A 10,875-nucleotide genomic window follows, 5' to 3' on the forward strand; every position below is an offset into this window, starting at 1 on the left:
CCCCACTGCTTGGGTTCCACTCACAGAGCTGAGCTGTCTCTTTTTAACACCAGGGCTTTACTGCAGGTTTTGTGGGTAGATGTGGTAAGCAGGTAGACCCATAGCAAGTCTCCCCATCTGAAGCACTTGCTAGGTCCTCTCTATGCTAAGATGTGCCTGTGGAGGATCAGGGGAGTGTTAAAATGGTTGTATTTTCCGAGGGTTGGGCCTGTGATTGAATCCATCTAACCATCCCCCCCCCCCTTTTACCTCCTGGGCTTCGTTAGCCTTGCTAGGCCATGCTTTAAAGGTGGTGAACAAGCCTCCAGGCCTCTGCTGTGGGGGCAGGTGATGCAGGGAGTGCTAGAAGAGCTCAAGCTCCCAGCTGCCCCAGCCGCCAATTCTTTCTGCCCAACTCCTGGGCTCTATGTGCCCAATCTGAGCAGTTGTTTCCCTGCAGCTTGGGCTCAACTCACTGAGCTAAGTTGTATCTCTTTATCTCCAGGTCTTTATCGAGGTGGAAGAGCAGCAGCCTCCAGTCTGAGGCACTTCCTAGTGCCTGGACATCTGTGTACTCCCCGATCAAAGCTCCCCTATTGGAGCTCCCCAATTGCTGAGTCTCCCGCAGATATGTTCCTTCTAGTGAGTCCAGGGTGCTCTCATTTGGGTTGAAACTTGTAGTATGTAAGTCTACAGTCCGATTCCGATTTTAGTCTTACATTCCTGTGGAGCTTGGATGTAATGATGTCGGGATCCTTGCTCTGCCACCATTTTTAATCTTGCTTTTTATAGTTTGCTTTTAATTTCCTTGCCATAGGGTTTGAGTTATAATAAATGTCTTGATTATTGATATCATGGAATATACACCATTTTTATATAAATCTTTAATTTTATTTGGAATTCATATTTGTATGTGATGTTAGCACGTTATCCAACTTCATTCTTTTATGTGTGGTTTACCAAGTTTCCCAGCATCATTTATTAAAAAAGGAAGTCTGTTCCCCATTTTATTGTCATTCTTATTTTTTTTTTTTTTGGTATAAATAAGGGGCTGGTAAATATGTAGATGTATTTTGGGGCTGCTAGCTCTAGTCCTTTGATCAATACATCTGATTTCATGCCAACACAATATTGTTTTTAATACTGTAGCTTTGTACTAAAGTTTGTATCAGCGAATATGATATCTCCACTTCTTTCCTTTTTTGTTGGGGTTGTTTTGCATTTTGAAATCTTTTTGAGCCACTTAATTCATTATTTTTCTTCTGTTTTTGATAAATGTTGTGTGCATTTTGATGTGAATTATGTTAAATATGTATATAATTTTACCCGGAGAGTCACTTTGATGACACTGATTATCCCCACCATGAACAGTGGCTATCCTTGCACTCCTTGTTACAATCTAAATCCTTTACCAATATCTTATAGTTATCACTGTATCAATCTTTTCCCTGTTTTGTTATGTTCATAATGAGATATTTAATTATATTAAAAACAACTATCAATAAAGTTATTTTCTGAATTTCCTTCATTTCTTGTTTGCTTATTAGTAGGCTATGGATGTTTTGAATGTTGGTTTTGGAATCTGTCACTTTGCTGTATTCATTGTTTCTAATAACTTGCTGATGGAGGTTTTAAGATTTTTATGTATGTAATATATTGTTTGCAGCTAATGATGACTTTTATTTTCTTTTGAGACCTGAATTCTCTTTATTTCCTGTGTATGACAGCTCTGGCCAAGACCTCTGGTATGAAGTTATGAAGAAATGGGCATCCTTGTCTAGTTTGTTTCCAAATGTTTGGTAGAATAATTTGTGAATCTATCAGGTCCTGTGCTTTTGTTTTGATTACTATTTCAATTTCACTGCTTGTTTAGGTATTCTATTTCTTCTTTGTCTAACTTTGGATGGTATAAAGTTGTAGGAATTTTTTCCATCTCTTCTAAATTGTTGAACTTGTTTGCCTATAACCGTTCATAGTAATCTCTGATTATTCTTTTTATTTCTGCTATGTCTGTGGTAATTTCTCCTTTTTTTTGTTTTTGATACTATTTATTTATGCTTTTTCTCATTTTTTTTCCTTTGTGAGCCTGGCTATTTTGTTTATTTTATTCAAAGGAACAACTTTTGGTTTCATCAATTGTTTGGATTGTTTTCTCTTATTTCATTTATTTCTTCTTTGATTTTTATTATTTCCTTTCTTTTACTCACTTTTGGGTTTTTATTGTTGTTATTTTTCTATTTCTTTATGGTTGATGATTAGGTTGTTTGAGTTATTTTTTATATCTTGATGTGAACCTGTATTGCTATATATTTTCCTCTTACAACTGCTTTTGCTATGTCCCATATGTTCTGGAGAGTTGTGTCTTCATTATCACTCTTCTCCATGTAGTTTTAAATTTTTTCATTGATCTCCTCATTGATTTAGTTGTCTTACATTAGTGTGAGTTTCAGTCTCCATGTGGTAGGTGGGTTTCTTGCTTTCTCCATATGGTTTATTTCTAGTTTGATGCCTGCATGGTCAGAGAAGATAGTTGGCATGATTTTGATCTTAGTGTATCAGCTGATGTTTATCTTGTGTCCTAGTATGTGATCAATCCTGGAGATCCATGTGCACTTGAGAGAAAAGTATAGTCAGGTTTTTTTGGATACAGTGTTCTATAGTTGTCTGTTAAGCCTTGTTTAGAGCTCTATAGTGTTTTGCTTAGCTTTGTCTTGTTAATCTATCTATTGGTGGAGTGATCTGTTGAAGTCTCCTAGTACATATGCATTTTCTCTAATGTTTGCTTTCAGAAATGTTAATAATTGCCTGATATATTTTGGTGCTCCTTCATTTGGTGAGTATGTGTTGATGAATGTTATATCTTCCTGATGTGTGGTCCTCTGAATCAAAATGTAGTGATTGACCATCTGTGTCTCTTTTAAACATTTTTTTTTAGCTTGAAGTCTGATATAAATATAGCTGTCCCTTCCTTTTTGGTCTATTTGCTTGTAAGATTATTCTCCATCCTTTTACTTTCAGTCTGTGCCTATCTTTTATTGTTAAATGTGTTTCCTGTATACAGCAAAAAGTTGGTTTGTTTTTTAATCCAACTTGCTACTCTGTGTCTTTTTATTAATGAGTTTAGTCCATTTACATTTAGAGTTAAAGTCTATACACTGCATCTATCTTTGCCATTTTGTTTTGCCTTTTTGTGATTCTATTCCTTACCTTGTTCTAGTCTTCCTCTTCATTCTTCTAATGATTTTTGCTCTATGGTTTCCTGTACTATCCTTTGGAGTTGGGGTTTAGTTGTAATGAATTTTTGAACATTTTGTTTGCCTGAAAGGTTTTTATTTTTCCATCATAAAAGAAGGAGAGCTTTTCAGGGTAGAGTATACTTGGTTGGAATTTGTTGACTTGGAGTTTATTAAATATGTCTCCTCATCTTCCCCTTGCCCATAGTGTTTCTTTGGAGAAGTCTGATGTCAGTCTGATTGGTTTTCCTTTATAAGTTATCTGTTTTTTTGTTTGTTTGTTTGTTTCATTATTTTTTCTTTGTTTTGGACCTTTGGGAAATTTACTATTATATGTCTTTCTGTTATTTTTGGTTATTTTTATGTCTGTATCTTCAAGAGTACTGATTGTTCTTCCATTTCTTCTATTCCATCTTCATATCATTTCCAAGAATTCTTGAGCTCCTCCACTATTCTGTGGATATCCTTAAGATTCTTCACTTTCTTTTTTAGGGATTCCTTCTCATTCCTCAGTTCACTGATATATTCTTATCCCTTTCTGCATTTTCTTTTAACCCTTTGATTGTTCTTATCATGGCCTTTTAAAATTATTGTGTATGTTAGGTAGAAATATTCTTTGGTGTCCATATTCTCATGTTATGGAGGTTGAGTTTCTTTCTGTGGTGTATTGTTCCCAGAAGGGCCTGTTTGATCATTGGTATTTTTCTTTCTTCCTGTTGTTAGCCTTTGACTTTGCTCTGTTTATGGTGCCCCTGTACTGCTGGTGCTGGTAGGCATGACTTCTGATTTAATTTCCTGAGGTACAGGTATGTCTATCTGGTGTCTGAGCAACTGTGACTATTTACAAGTTCACATACTATTCAGTAATGGTAGATGCTCTGAGCTGTGCTTTGCTACAGGAGCTCCTTCTTTTCTGCTCCTCACCCCCTACCACTGTGTAGGAAGGGGTATGGCATCTCAGTTAGTGGCACACCAGTGTTTCATTTGGAGCTGTGCTCCTCCAGAAACCCTCTGAGACCAAGTTCACAGAGAAGTGCCTATAGGCTGGGTGGAATGTATTTCTCCATTGAGCTGCTAGGTCCCTTGAGGCATTTCTCAGATAACTACTGATTGAGGAGAATAAAGAGTGAGAGCAGGGATAAGAGGAGAGAGAACGATGGTACAGAGATATAAATGGAACAAAGGTGAGAGAAAAACAAGGGTTATATAGGGGGAAGAGGACAGAGGAGAGGAGGAGAGGCAAGAGAAAGTAGTGGCACTAATATTAAGGGGAGTAAAGAAGAGAAGTAGAAGAATCAGAAAACAGAATTAGGACAGAGAGGAAGGAACAGAAGACTAGCAACAGCAGACCAGTAGATGAACAAACACATGTACAGATGGGAGAGAATTGCTTCTCGGGAATCTGGTGGCTCCCCATGGTCACCACTGAGGAGCACTATCTCTTGTAATGTTTTAGTGAAGAGGGAAGAAAGAAAGAAAGAAAGAAAGAAAGAAAGAAAGGAAGGAAGGAAGGAAGGAAGGGAGGAAGGAAGGAAGGAAGGAAGAAAGAAAGGAAGAAAGGAAGGAAGAAAGGAAGGAAGGAAGAAAGGAAGAAAGAAAGAAAGAAGAAAAGAAAGAAAAGAAAGAAAGATCCCAGAAGATAGGAAAACAAAATGGTGTTTGTTGACAGAATTGCTGCGGTGTGTGTGGAGTTTTTCAGGGCCTTTGAGGTGAGTGATGGGGTTCCTAAGGGCTAAGAGGTCCCCTATTCCCCTATGTAGCAACTGTTTCTAAGAGGATCCCCTTAATGTCTTTCCTGATGTTAAGAGCAGACCAGATTATAGAAAGAAGAGAAACAAATATATACATATATCTTGCCTGTCTGCAGGGAGAAGTGCCACATTGAAGCACTTGGCGCCCCTGACTGTCTGTCTTAGACTCCGTATGCTCACCTGACCTTGTCCGGATATCTCAGGAATCAGAATCCCATGTTTGACTTCTCCCCTTTTCTGGTCTCCATTTTATTTGTCCTTTCTGCTGGTCGTGGTATGCTGGGTTTATGGGGGAGGAGGGTAGAAGGGTTCTTCTGATTTTCTTTCTTTTGGTCCCCTGTCCTTCCAACCATTTTCTTAGGGAAAATTGCCAACTTTACCCAGTTTACCTGACATGTCTGTGTGGTCACAAAAATTTGTCATTTTCCACCTCCCCTGTCCTTGTGTGGAAGCTGGAGCAATGTGGAGCTGGGTGCTGGCTGGATGCAGCTCATGCCATGGGGACGTTGAGCCTCAGAGATTTATCTTCTGAGCAAAACAAGTCTGCATAGCTGTGGAATTTCTCTCATGACCCTTGGAGGAGCAGTTGTTCAGATGGCTTTCAGATTTTTTTTGCAAAAACTTTTTCGTAGGTAGCTGTACCTATAGTGTGCTTGTGGGAGCCGAGCGGATGAGACAGTAATTTTCTTAGGCCTCCATCTTTGCTCTGACTTTCCCTGAAAATTTTTATGAAGGTTTAATGACATAAGAAAGGGAATATGTTAGAATTTCCAAAATAATCTAAAATTCCTCATTACATCTTTCCTTTGAGCACATATTTGTCCTTTGTGCATTTCATAAAATTTCTTTAGTTACTACAGCATTAAAAAAAAATGTAAGGCTTTTCCTACACTTTAGTAGTATCAGTCTTGTCTATGCAGTTTCAGTTTTATTAAAAAATGGGCAATTTGATAAAATATCAAAGATATGACACAAGCACTGCTTTGTAGATAAAGGTAATGCTGGAAACATTGAATTAGACTGTTCTAATCCAACTTGAGAAGCTTGTAATTTGAGGACAAAGTGAATGGGCCTGTATGTTCTGGAATATTGGTATTTAAAAGTATGTAAGTGCCTGGCTCAATTGTAACTACTTATTTTGATAATATGGTTTTAGATATTCTCAGTTTTCCCTTCTGCATCTCCTGTACCACTATCCTCTGGCACCCCCACTATTTCAACTATGACTTGGGCATTAGTTTTAATTGGTTTTGGTCAACAGGAGACATAGGGATGTGGGTAGAAGGACCAGTACTCTACATCCCCCTGGTCTAGGCTTACAGTATTTTCAATGATGGTGTGTTTTGTTGCCCCTGAGCTATTTATAACCCGGATCACACATTAGTAAATACTCTTTTACTAAACTTTTCACAGTCACATACTTTGAGTGATCATAAGATAACCACTGCTCTATGAATCTACTGTTTGAAGATGAATGGGAACCTTATAAGCAAAAGAAGTTCTTCCACCCTTTCCCTTTGCTATTTATTCATATGCTGCAGTGAGCCCCAGGTCTCTTTGTTGGGTACTCTCATTTCTATTTACATTTGATTCCATCACTTCATTTCCATTTATATACTGATGAATCATATGTTTATGTCTTCTGAACAAATTCCTACAGCATTTTAAATTTGTGTAGCCAATTTGGTACTTGACTCCTCTTTTTGAACTTCCCATAGGGAGTTCAAATTGAACATGTCCCAAACATGTTCTTCCCTCTGCACCCTGCTCTCTGATCTGTAGCACTTCATTGCCTTTACTTTATATTTCAGCACGTTACACAAATGTTTGACATATAAAGTTCAGTTAATTCCTTGAAGTTATTTTCACCATAACCTTTTTTGTACAGTCCTGAAATAGTAAAATATCCTCCGGGAATAATGTATCCTTTTATTGTTACTCACTATTGTACTAATAAAGAGTTTTAACATTGTGCTATAGGAATAGGGCATTATGGGTACAAAATGCAAATGGATTGCTGATGGTGGGGAGGGATCTATATCATAGGTATGTTCTTATATTGTGGGTTGTCTATAAGCTTGATTTTATATACATGAAGAACAACTAATGAATTGAAGCATCCCAAATTTTTTAGTACCTTTGGTAGTTTTTTAAGTTTAAACTTCATTCATGTAAGCCTTCAGATGAAAATGACCTCTTTACCTCACCAAAGTTTCACAAAGCCAGTAGTCTGAAGGGAAATATTTCTTTTGCAACCACATCCTGTCCTCAGGCTTTCTCTTTTATAATAAAGACACATGCTCGTGTTTATTCTTTGATTCTGAATCACTACTGAATTTAAATTTCTTCCCTGTGCCTGGAGTTATAGATAAATTATTTTAGATGAGATTTGATTAACACAATAGCTACCACCAAGGAAAAAAATGACTTAAGTTATTTTTCTAAAATTTCTTACACACATATGTGTACATGTATATCTTTGTATACATAAGCACACAATATTTTATTTATAATATATATTTTTTTCCAAATGAATTTATAAAATTCTAGGAGCTGTTAGAATTTGATTTTAGATGTTTGTTATTGGAAGCTAGAGGGCATAGATTCTTTTCATACTGTGCCAGTCTTTAGTTACAGAGAAGGCCACAGTTGTAGCTGGCTTCTGGATTTATTTTAGAAAAGGAGATTTACTGCAGGTAATAACTCTTGGAAACATGGGCAAAGTCAGCTTTAGATGATGGCTGAACAGCTGGTCACCAGGTGGATGGATGTTTCCCAGAAATGCTGCTCTTTAGCTTGGTAATATCCTCTTCCTGCTTGGTAAGGACGAAAGAAGCCATAGTTACAGATGTGTATTTTATAAGTTTCCTTGTCCTCTGTTAAAACACAAATCCTTGAAGAAACTGTTACATGAAGCCTTACCAGTCAGTGTGTCATCCCAGTTAGCTTATTAGCTGGTTTTCCAAAGCAGGTGTTTTGAAGAGTGAATAGGATAAGGGGTAGAAGATGGGGGATCAACTTTCTATGGGAGTCAGAAGAGGATAGAAAATGCATATGGATTGATCATGGTGGGAGGGAATCTATATTACTTTTTAAAAAGCATCAGGTAGATGGGCCCTCCCTGATGGTGCAGTGGATTAAAGTAGAGCACTAAGAAGCTAAAGCCACTTCAGCATGACTGGCAGACCTCTCCTGACCTTCCTGCTGCTCCCCTCAGCAGTGTACTTCATCAGTCTGTTCTGCTCCCCACTCTGTCTCTGGTGAATCCTTTCACCACCTCTACACCTCTAGTCTGTACCCCAGTTCTGTATGTATAAATAAATGCATCTTAAAAAAACATTAGATAGATAAGGAAACATAACAGCATAAATCATTAGCATGAGAAATGTTTCCATGTCCTCAGCTTTTTGAGGGTGCTCCCTACCATCATTTGGCAGTCTGGTCTGGGCATTTTGTCTATTTTATTGATTCACAGTCTTAGTTTTAAGATTCTTCTGATCTCACTGAGTCTTCCCATCTGTCTGATTCCATCTTGAAACTTCCTGATCATTTCTAAAATGGAATGTAGATGACTGTCACCATTGTTTCCCCCTGGCCAACTGTTCAAGATGGGAAGATGCTGTTCCTTCTTCCTAGGAGCATGTGACTCAAGATTTTTAGAAAGAAATTGTGAAATATAGGAAGCAAGATAAAATTTTATTTACAGGGAGTTGCTGAGTAAGGAGTTGTGTCCTGGGCAGGGTTTGTAAACAAATCAGAAGACTGCAATGGGGCTATGTGCTGTGGTGCTGGGTGTTTCTTCGGGGTAGCAGTGCTATGGACAGGCCTGACGTGAGTGGGCAGAGGGGTGACCTCAGGCTGGTGAAAAAGAACAGGCGAGCTCACGGCTCCAAGGAGAAAAGTCCAGCCTCATGACTGGAGGGGCTAAGCGTGCGGTACCCAACCCTTGGCTCTTCGAGGAGCCAGAGGAGACCAGAGGCTTGGGTTTTGATGAAATTCGACAACAGCAGCAGAGAATTATCCAAGAACAGGATGCAGGCCTTGATGCCCTTTCATCTATCATAAGTCGCCAAAAACAAATGGGGCAGGAAATTGGGAATGAACTGGATGAACAGAATGAAATAATTGATGACCTTGCCAACCTGGTGGAAAATACTGATGAGAAGCTTTGCACCAAAACCAGGCTTTTGAATATGGTGGACAGAAAGTCAATATCTTGTGGGATGATAATGGTGATTTTACTGTTGCTCGTGGCCATCGTGGTCGTTGCAGTGTGGCCTACCAAGTAGCGCAGCCCAGCTGGGACACCCGCCATGCTGGAGGGAACCTCAACTCCCTTTGGTACCCGAAAGCCATTCTTAATAAATTCCCCCAAGCTCGGAAAAAAAAAAAAAAAAAAAAAGCGCACGCACGGGCGGGAGCCGAAGAGGATGCCGGGAGCAGGAATTTCTTCACATGGCTTCTGAAGAAGTGACCATCACTGTTTGCCTCATTCGTTCATTTGAGCATCACAATTTCAAACCCATAGTATATCATGGAGTTAAGTTGGACCAAACTGTGAAGCAATTTATATTATTTCTAAAGTAAGATATACCTGTAAGGACCAACCTGCCACCACCATTCAGAAATTATAAATATGATAAACTAAAGATTATTCATCAAGCACATAAATCAAAGACAAATGAACTTGTGATGAGTTTAGAGGATGATGACAGGCTCCTGTTATAAGAAGAGAACACCCTCAAAGCCGCTGGAATTGTTTACAAGTATTCCTTGTAAGGAACCACTTTTAAAGATTAAACTTTGAAAATTGAAAAAAAAAATCTTCCCATCTGTCTGATTCCATCTTGGAACTTCCTAATCATTTCTAAAATGGAATGTAGATGACTGTCACCATTGTTTCCCCCTGGCCAACTCAGAAGAGCATCTACACAAGAGCATCTCACAAGAGCATCTACAAAAATTGTTTTGCTTTATGATTTACCTTCTCTAATTTTACTAAATTTCTGAAAATATTTAATTAAAGGGTACAAATGAAGGTACATTTATTTATGAGTGTGATATGCGTTGCCATACATATTTTAGCAGTGCTTAAATTTTGTCCATGTGTATCCAAGAAAAAGTGAGAATGATTGCTTCCAACTTGAGGTGAGCAGAAAGAGGGCATTCTAAGTCTGGGAACAACATTCCTCCAGACCTAGCAATGAAGCAGTATGCTGTGTCCTAACACTGTCATAGTTCAGAATTGCTATTATATAGAGTGAAAGTCATGAATTTCATACAAATGCTAACTTTCATGTAAGTCGACTTTTGAGAATAGTGCAAAATTCATTTGTTGAAGGGTAAGAATTGTGTGTGTGTGTAAGATTTATTTATTTATGCATACAAAAATGGGGTACAGGCCAGAGTTGTAGGGGCAGTGAGATGATTTAGCAGAGACAGTGGGGAGCAGAAGAGGCAGATTGACAAAATACACTGCTGATGGGACCCTGCTGCACCATGTGAGTCATCTCTGGGACCAGGGATCTAACTCATACTGAAGCTCCTGCAGCCTGCTTAAAGTGCTGCGTCCTAACCTGCTGTGCCACCAGGGATGGTCAGAATTGTGATTTTAACAAAAGTTGCTGAGACACAAAACAAATGATCACACCATAAAAACTGACCCCAAATTAATTTAAAAAATTAAATGAGGAGTTAAAACAATAAAGCTCTTAAAAGGAAGTAGGTTTTTATCACATGGTATTAGTAATTTCTTAGATATGACACCAAATAAATAAATTACTAGCAATTTCTTAGATATGACACCAAATAAATAAATGTGTTTCATCAAAGTTTAAACTTTTATAAATTGAACCATACTGTAAAGAGATAATTCAAAGAATGCAAAGCATATGTTGATAAGGATTTAATAT

At 38.1% G+C, this 10,875-nt stretch overlaps 1 pseudogene; it reads left to right on the plus strand.

The window, feature by feature from the left end:
• The first annotated feature begins 330 nt into the window (after positions 1-330).
• On the plus strand, positions 331-9,340 carry LOC101621882 (annotated as a pseudogene).
• Positions 9,341-10,875: the final 1,535 nt, after the last annotated feature.

The sequence above is a fragment of the Condylura cristata genome, unplaced genomic scaffold (assembly GCF_000260355.1).
Source record: "Condylura cristata isolate star-nosed mole 26May11 unplaced genomic scaffold, ConCri1.0 scaffold00016, whole genome shotgun sequence".
Taxonomy (NCBI): Eukaryota; Metazoa; Chordata; class Mammalia; order Eulipotyphla; family Talpidae; genus Condylura; species Condylura cristata.